This window comes from Oncorhynchus nerka, unplaced genomic scaffold (assembly GCF_034236695.1).
Source record: "Oncorhynchus nerka isolate Pitt River unplaced genomic scaffold, Oner_Uvic_2.0 unplaced_scaffold_7473, whole genome shotgun sequence".
NCBI classification, from domain to species: Eukaryota; Metazoa; Chordata; class Actinopteri; order Salmoniformes; family Salmonidae; genus Oncorhynchus; species Oncorhynchus nerka.
The window spans coordinates 1-6,894 of record NW_027033843.1 but is presented as its reverse complement, the minus strand read 5'-3'; the positions used below and the strand labels follow the sequence as shown (position 1 = coordinate 6,894).

General features: G+C 43.5%; 3 non-coding genes and 1 pseudogene across 3 annotated transcripts; 2 read left to right on the top strand and 2 right to left on the bottom strand.

Annotated features, from left to right (window-relative positions):
• Positions 1-308: 308 nt before the first annotated feature.
• On the top strand, positions 309-428 carry LOC135566086 (5S ribosomal RNA; annotated as a pseudogene).
• Positions 429-2,317: 1,889 nt separating this feature from the next.
• trnaf-gaa (transfer RNA phenylalanine (anticodon GAA)) lies at positions 2,318-2,390 on the bottom strand. The gene has a single exon. It is a non-coding gene; the product is annotated as a tRNA-Phe (tRNA).
• Positions 2,391-2,472: 82 nt separating this feature from the next.
• trnai-aau (transfer RNA isoleucine (anticodon AAU)) lies at positions 2,473-2,546 on the bottom strand. Its single transcript has one exon. It is a non-coding gene; the product is annotated as a tRNA-Ile (tRNA).
• A 1,854-nt stretch (positions 2,547-4,400) lies between these two features.
• On the top strand, positions 4,401-4,474 carry trnai-aau (transfer RNA isoleucine (anticodon AAU)). The gene has a single exon. It is a non-coding gene; the product is annotated as a tRNA-Ile (tRNA).
• Positions 4,475-6,894: the final 2,420 nt, after the last annotated feature.

The following is a 6,894-nucleotide window of genomic DNA, read 5'->3' as shown; positions in this document are numbered from 1 at the left end:
TGATCTCGGAAGCTAAGCAGGGTTCGGGCTTGGTTAGTACTTGGATGGGAGACCGCCTGGGAATACCAGGTGCTGTAAGCATTTTGTCAACTCTTTGTCCGTTTTCCACAGACTGAAATATGTGCCCTCGCTTTGAAATAAGTAAGCAAGGTTGGTTGCATTTCATCAACAATCTGTGCTACAAATTATGGCTACAGTATATGCAATTTTAAGGAGTGACACAAAGATTCTTATCTAAATGGTGAAACGCAACAGCTGTTAATCAGACTCACTTTCACTTTATATCGTGCACCAAGAGATAGTTTCTCGCTTACGGCCACACTGGCCTGAGTCGCCTGATCTCGTCTGATCTCAGAAGCTAAAGCAGGGTCGGGCCTGTTTAATTGCTTGGATGGGAGACCTCCTGGGAATACCAGGTGCTGTAAGCATTTTGTCAACTCTTTGTCCGTTTTTTTCCCACAAGGCTGAAATATGTGCCCTCGCTTTGAAATAAGTAAGCAGGTTAGTTTGCATTTCACCCAGGACCTCATACTACAAAGCATGGCTACAGTACACCCCTTTCTGGAGAAGAAAAAATTGTTTCTTATTTTCTTAAATGGTGAAATTATAGCAGCAACCAGTTAAGAACAAGTTCTCATTTATAACTGACACCTGGCCAAGGTAAAGCAAGCAGTGCAATTCGTTTGCAGTCTGGGTACGCCTGATCTCGCTCTGACTGCAGCTGGAAGGGACTGCTGCAGGGACTAGGGCCTGTGATTAGTACTTGGAGGCGGAGCTTTACCTGGGATAGACCAGATGACCTGGAACCAGTTTTGGCAACTCTTACACATGAACAAAAAACTTCCCACAAGAACAAATATGAGGATTTTTTTGAAAATAAATATGCCATAGTACCAGTTGCATTTCAAATGAACACTGTGATAGATCAAATTATGGCTACAGTATATGCAATTGGTTGCAAAAGTGCAGAAAGTAAATCTTAAACAATATGGATGAGGTAGGTAGGTGGGTGGGCTAATCAGATGGGCATCTCACTTTCTGATCGTGCACCAAGGACTGCTTCTCGGACTGGCCACCTGTGGCCTGGATACGCCTGATCTTTACCTGATCTACAGATGACTGGAGCCAGTGGTTCTGGGCCTGTTTAGTACTTGGATGGAACCGCACAGTCAATAACAGTGGTTTGTCAACTCTTTGTCCGTTTTTCCCACAAGGCTGAAATATGTGCCTCGCTTTGAAATAAGTAAGCAAGGTTAGTTTTGCATTTCATCAACACACCTGTGCTACAAGGTATGGCTACAGTATATGCAATTCATTTGAGTGTCTTACCTTATATAATGTTACTTACCCTACATTATTCATCTCATATGCATACGTATATACTGTACTCTAATCATCGACTGCATCCTTATGTAATACATGTATCTAACCAACTGAGCTAACCGGCCATTTGCTACTTTGCTCAATTGTTGAAATGCACCGAGCCTCTGCAATCTACTGGCACGTCAACAAACAAGTCCACCAACAGCATAGCCTGACAAGACTGGACCCTCTTGGTTGCTTCTTGCTGAAATTCAAGACGGCTGGGGAATTAGCTCAAATGCTTTGCAGCATGCGTGAGGTAGTGGGATCGATGCCCACATTCTCAAAAGCACATTGTTTTATGGATCCAAGAAAACTCCAGTTCACACTTCATGCAGCCTTGTCTTGACAACCTACTGTCATGTGACAAAAACTGTCATGTAACAATGACAAAAACTCTCATTTAACACTGATGTCACAATGTCAGATGAAAAGAAGACATTACTTACTTTCAGAGAGCAGCGTATCACACACTCTAACCAACTGAGCTAACCGGCCGCTGGCTACAGAGCACAATTGTTGAGATGCACCGAGCCTCTGCAAGTGCTGGAGCGCAAACTAACAAGTCCCACCAACAGCATAGCCTGACAAGACTGGACACTCTTGGTTGCTCCTTGTGGCAATTCCAAACAGCTGGGGAATTTGATCAATTGGTATTGTGTTTGCTTAGCATGCTATAGGTAGTGGGATCGATGCCCGCATTCCCCAAAAACACATTTTTTGTGGATCCAAGAAAGCTGCAGTTCACACTTCATGCAGCCTTGTCTTACGACAACCTACTGTCATGTAGCAATGACAAGCAACTTTAATGTAACACTGATGTCAAAATGTCAGATGAAAAAGCAAGACATTACTTACTTTCAGAGGAGCAGCGTAGCACACACCATTGAGGCCCACAAACAAAGCTGTGGAAAGTTTCCTTGAAGCCAGAGCATAAAGAAAGAACAAATACAGATGCAGAAACCCGGGATCGAACCAGGGACCTTTAGATCTTCAGTCTAACGCTCTCCCAACTGAGCTATTCCGGCAATTCACTCAACATAATTCTGTGGCACCCTTGACAATTCACATGCATGTGACTCATAATTTTGACACTCAAAATGTACATAATAGCCAGTATGGGGATCGAACCCATGACCTTGGCGTTATTAGCACCACACTCTAACCAACTGAGCTAACCGGCCATTTGCTATTTTGCTCAATTGTTGAAATGCACCGAGCCTCTGCAAGTGCTGGCACGTCAACAAACAAGTCCACCAACAGCATAGCCTGACAAGACTGGACCCTCTTGGTTGCTTCTTGCGGAAATTCCAAACGGCTGGGGAATTAGCTCAAATGCTTTGCACGCGTGAGGTAGTGGGATCGATGCCCACATTCTCCAAAAGCACATTGTTTTATGGATCCAAGAAAACTCCAGTTCACACTTCATGCAGCCTTGTCTTACGACAACCTACTGTCATGTAAACAATGACAAGAAACTGTCATGTAACAATGACAAGAAACTCTCATGTAACACTGATGTCACAATGTCAGATGAAAAGAAAGACATTACTTACTTTCAGAGAGCAGCGTATCACACACTCTAACCAACTGAGCTAACCGGCCGCTGGCTACAGAGCACAATTGTTGAGATGCACCGAGCCTCTGCAAGTGCTGGGAGCGCAAACTAACAAGTCCACCAACAGCATAGCCTGACAAGACTGGACACTCTTGGTTGCTCCTTGTGGCAATTCCAAACAGCTGGGGAATTTGATCAATTGGTATTGTGTTTGCTTAGCATGCTATAGGTAGTGGGATCGATGCCCATGACATTCCCCAAAACACATTTTTGTGGATCCCAAAGCTGCAGTTCACACTTGCAGCCTTGTCTTACGACAACCTACTGCATGTAACATGTAACAATGACAATGTAACACTGATGTCACTTGTCAGATGAAAAGCAAAAACATTACTTGCTTTCAGCGTGAGGTAACACTCGTAACCAATTCTGAGCAAATTGCCGGGAAGCCAATAGCACAATTTCATTGAGATGCAAATACATGAGCCTCTGCAAGTGATGGAGAGAACGTTAGACTGAAGATCTACATATTCACCTTTTCCTTTCACTGGTTCTGGAAGATCGAACTTATGCTGACAGTGGACGTTAATCAACCCTTTTTGCATCTGCTGATTTGCTCCCAGTGGGTCTGAGTCATATTCGAGGATGCTCTGGCTGGATAAACTTTCCACAATGCTTTGTTTGTCTCACTTAAAGGTTCTGAAAGTAAGTAATGTCTTGCTTTTTCATCTGACATTTGACATCAGTGTTACATTAAAGTTGCTTGTCATTGTTTACATGACAGTAGGTTGTCGTGACAAGGCTGCATGAAGTGTGAACTGGCTTTCTTGGATCCACAAAAAAATGTGTTTTTGGGGAATGCGGGCATCGATCCCACTACCTATAGCATGCTAAGCAAACACAATACCAATTGATCAAATTCCCCAGCTGTTTGGAATTGCCACAAGGAGCAACCAAGAGTGTCCAGTCTTGTCAGGCTATGCTGTTGGTGGACTTGTTAGTTTGCGCTCCAGCACTTGCAGAGGCTCGGTGCATCTCAACAATTGTGCTCTGTAGCCAGCGGCCGGTTAGCTCAGTTGGTTAGAGTGTGTGATACGCTGCTCTCTGAAAGTAAGTAATGTCTTTCTTTTCATCTGACATTGTGACATCAGTGTTACATGAGTTTCTTGTCATTGTTACATGACAGTTTCTTGTCATTGTTTACATGACAGTAGGTTGTCGTAAGACAAGGCTGCATGAAGTGTGAACTGGAGTTTTCTTGGATCCATAAAACAATGTGCTTTTGGAGAATGTGGGCAGCGATCCCACTACCTCACGCGTGCAAAGCATTTGAGCTAATTCCCCAGCCGTTTGGAATTTCCGCAAGAAGCAACCAAGAGGGTCCAGTCTTGTCAGGCTATGCTGTTGGTGGACTTGTTTGCTGACGTGCCAGCACTTGCAGAGGCTCGGTGCATTTCAACAATTGAGCAATACAGCAAATGGCTGGTTAGCTCAGTTGGTTAGAGTGTGGTGCTAATAACGCCAATGTCATGGGTTCGATCCCCATACTGGCTATTATGTACATTTTGAGTGTCAAAATTACGAGTCACATGCATGTGAATTGTCAAGGGTGCCACAGAATTATGTTGAGTGAATTGCCGGAATAGCTCAGTTGGGAGAGAGTTAGACTGAAGATCGAAAGGTCCCTGGTTCGATCCTGGGTATCTGTATTTGTTCTTTCTTTATGCTCTGGCTTCAAGGAAACTTTCCACAGCTTTGTTTTTGGGCCTCAATGGTGTGTGCTACGCTGCTCCTCTGAAAGTAAATAATGTCTTGCTTTTTCATCTGACATTTTGACATCAGTGTTACATTAAAGTTGCTTGTCATTGCTACATGACAGTAGGTTGTCGTAAGACAAGGCTGCATGAAGTGTGAACTGCAGCTTTCTTGGATCCACAAAAAAATGTGTTTTTGGGGAATGCGGGCATCAATCCCACTACCTATAGCATGCTAAGCAAACACAATACCAATTGATCAAATTCCCCAGCTGTTTGGAATTGCCACAAGGAGCAACCAAGAGTGTCCAGTCTTGTCAGGCTATGCTGTTGGTGGACTTGTTAGTTTGCACTTGCAGAGGCTCGGTGCATCTCAACAATTGTGCTCTGTAGCCAGCGGCCGGTTAGCTCAGTTGGTTAGAGTGTGTGATACGCTGCTCTCTGAAAGTAAGTAATGTCTTTCTTTTTCATCTGACATTGTGACATCAGTGTTACATGAGAGTTTCTTGTCATTGTTACATGACAGTTTTCTTGCCATTGTTTACATGACAGTAGGTTGTCGTAAGACAAGGCTGCATGAAGTGTGAACTGAGTTTTCTTGGATCCATAAAACAATGTGCTTTTGGAGAATGCATCGATCCCACTACCACGCGTGCAAAGCATTTGAGCTAATTCCCCAGCTGTTTGGAATTTCCGCAAAGCAACCAAGAGGGTCAGTCTTGTCAGGCTATGCTGTTGGTGGACTTGTTTGTTGGCCGTGCCAGCACTTGCAGAGGCTCGGTGCATTTCAACAATTGAGCAAAATAGCAAAATGGCTGGTTAGCTCAGTTGGTTAAGAGTGTGTTCCAAGGTCTAATACCCACGTCTAAGGTCATGGGTTCGATACCCATGAGTCACATGCATGGCTATCATGTACATTATGAGTGTCAAAATTAGTTGAGTCACATGCATGCCGATTGATCAAGGAGTGCCACAGAATTATGTTGAGTGGCATCAGAAACGAATAGGGCTCAATGGGAGAGCGTTAGGCTGAAAGATCTAACACAAATCAAATCAAATCAAAATTATCCGGGTTTCGGCATCTGTATTTGTTCTTTCTTATGCCCAATGGCATCAGGAAACTTTCCACAGCTTTGTTTGTACACAGTCAATAGTGTGTGCTATTACTGCTCCTCTGAAAGTAAAGCATACAGTAGATGCTTCTTCATATACATTTGATGTAGACAAAGTAAACAAAGTGGCATTATTATTTTGTCACTGATGATACATGGTTAGCAGATGTTAATCGCAGTGTAGCGAAATTTATCATTGTGCATATGAGATAGTTAATGTGGACAATGCAGTGATTTACCAACAAGTAATCTAACTAACTGCCTGATTCCAAAACTACTGTCTTATACACAGTGTAACTCGATCGCCAGAACCACTGGTACATAAGGTCATCTGTAATGGTGATGGTACAGAGCTCCGCCTTATCAAAGGCAATCACAGTACAGTTGACAGTCACTCTCGCAGGAGGTCCCCTTCCCAGGTGCAGTCCCACAAATGTAAACAAAGTGGCATAGACTAAAGTGAGATCAGTGATACATTGCTATTACCGTGGCGAGGATGCAGTCGATGATGTGAACTAGTCGTATGCATATGAGATAATGTAGGGCGTAACATTATATGTCCTCAAAATTACGCTCAGTGGTAGGCGCATGCTAGCACAGATTGTTGGGTGAAATGCAAACTAACACCTTCCATTACTTATTTCAACGAGGGCACATATTTCAGCCTTGTGGGAAAAAACGGACAAGAGTTGACAAAATGCTTACAGCACCTGGTATTCTGGTGGTCTCCCATCAAGAGTGCTAAAGGTGACCCTGCTTAGCTTCTGAGATCAGACGAGATCAGGCGTACTCAGGCCGGTGTGACGTAAGCAATCTTGGTGCACTATATAAAGTTAAAGTGAGTCTGATTAACAGCTGTTGCGTTTCACCATTTAGATAAGAATCTTTGTGTCACTCAAAATTGCATATACAAGTAATTTGTAGCACAGATTGTTGGATGAAATGCAAACTAACCTTGCTTACTTATTTTCAAGCGAGGGCACATATTTCAGCCTGTGGGAAAAAACGGACAAAGAGTTGACAAAATGCTTACAGCACCTGGTATTCCCAGGCGGTCTCCCATCCAAGTACTAACCAAGCCCGAACCCTGCTTAGCTTCCGAGATCAG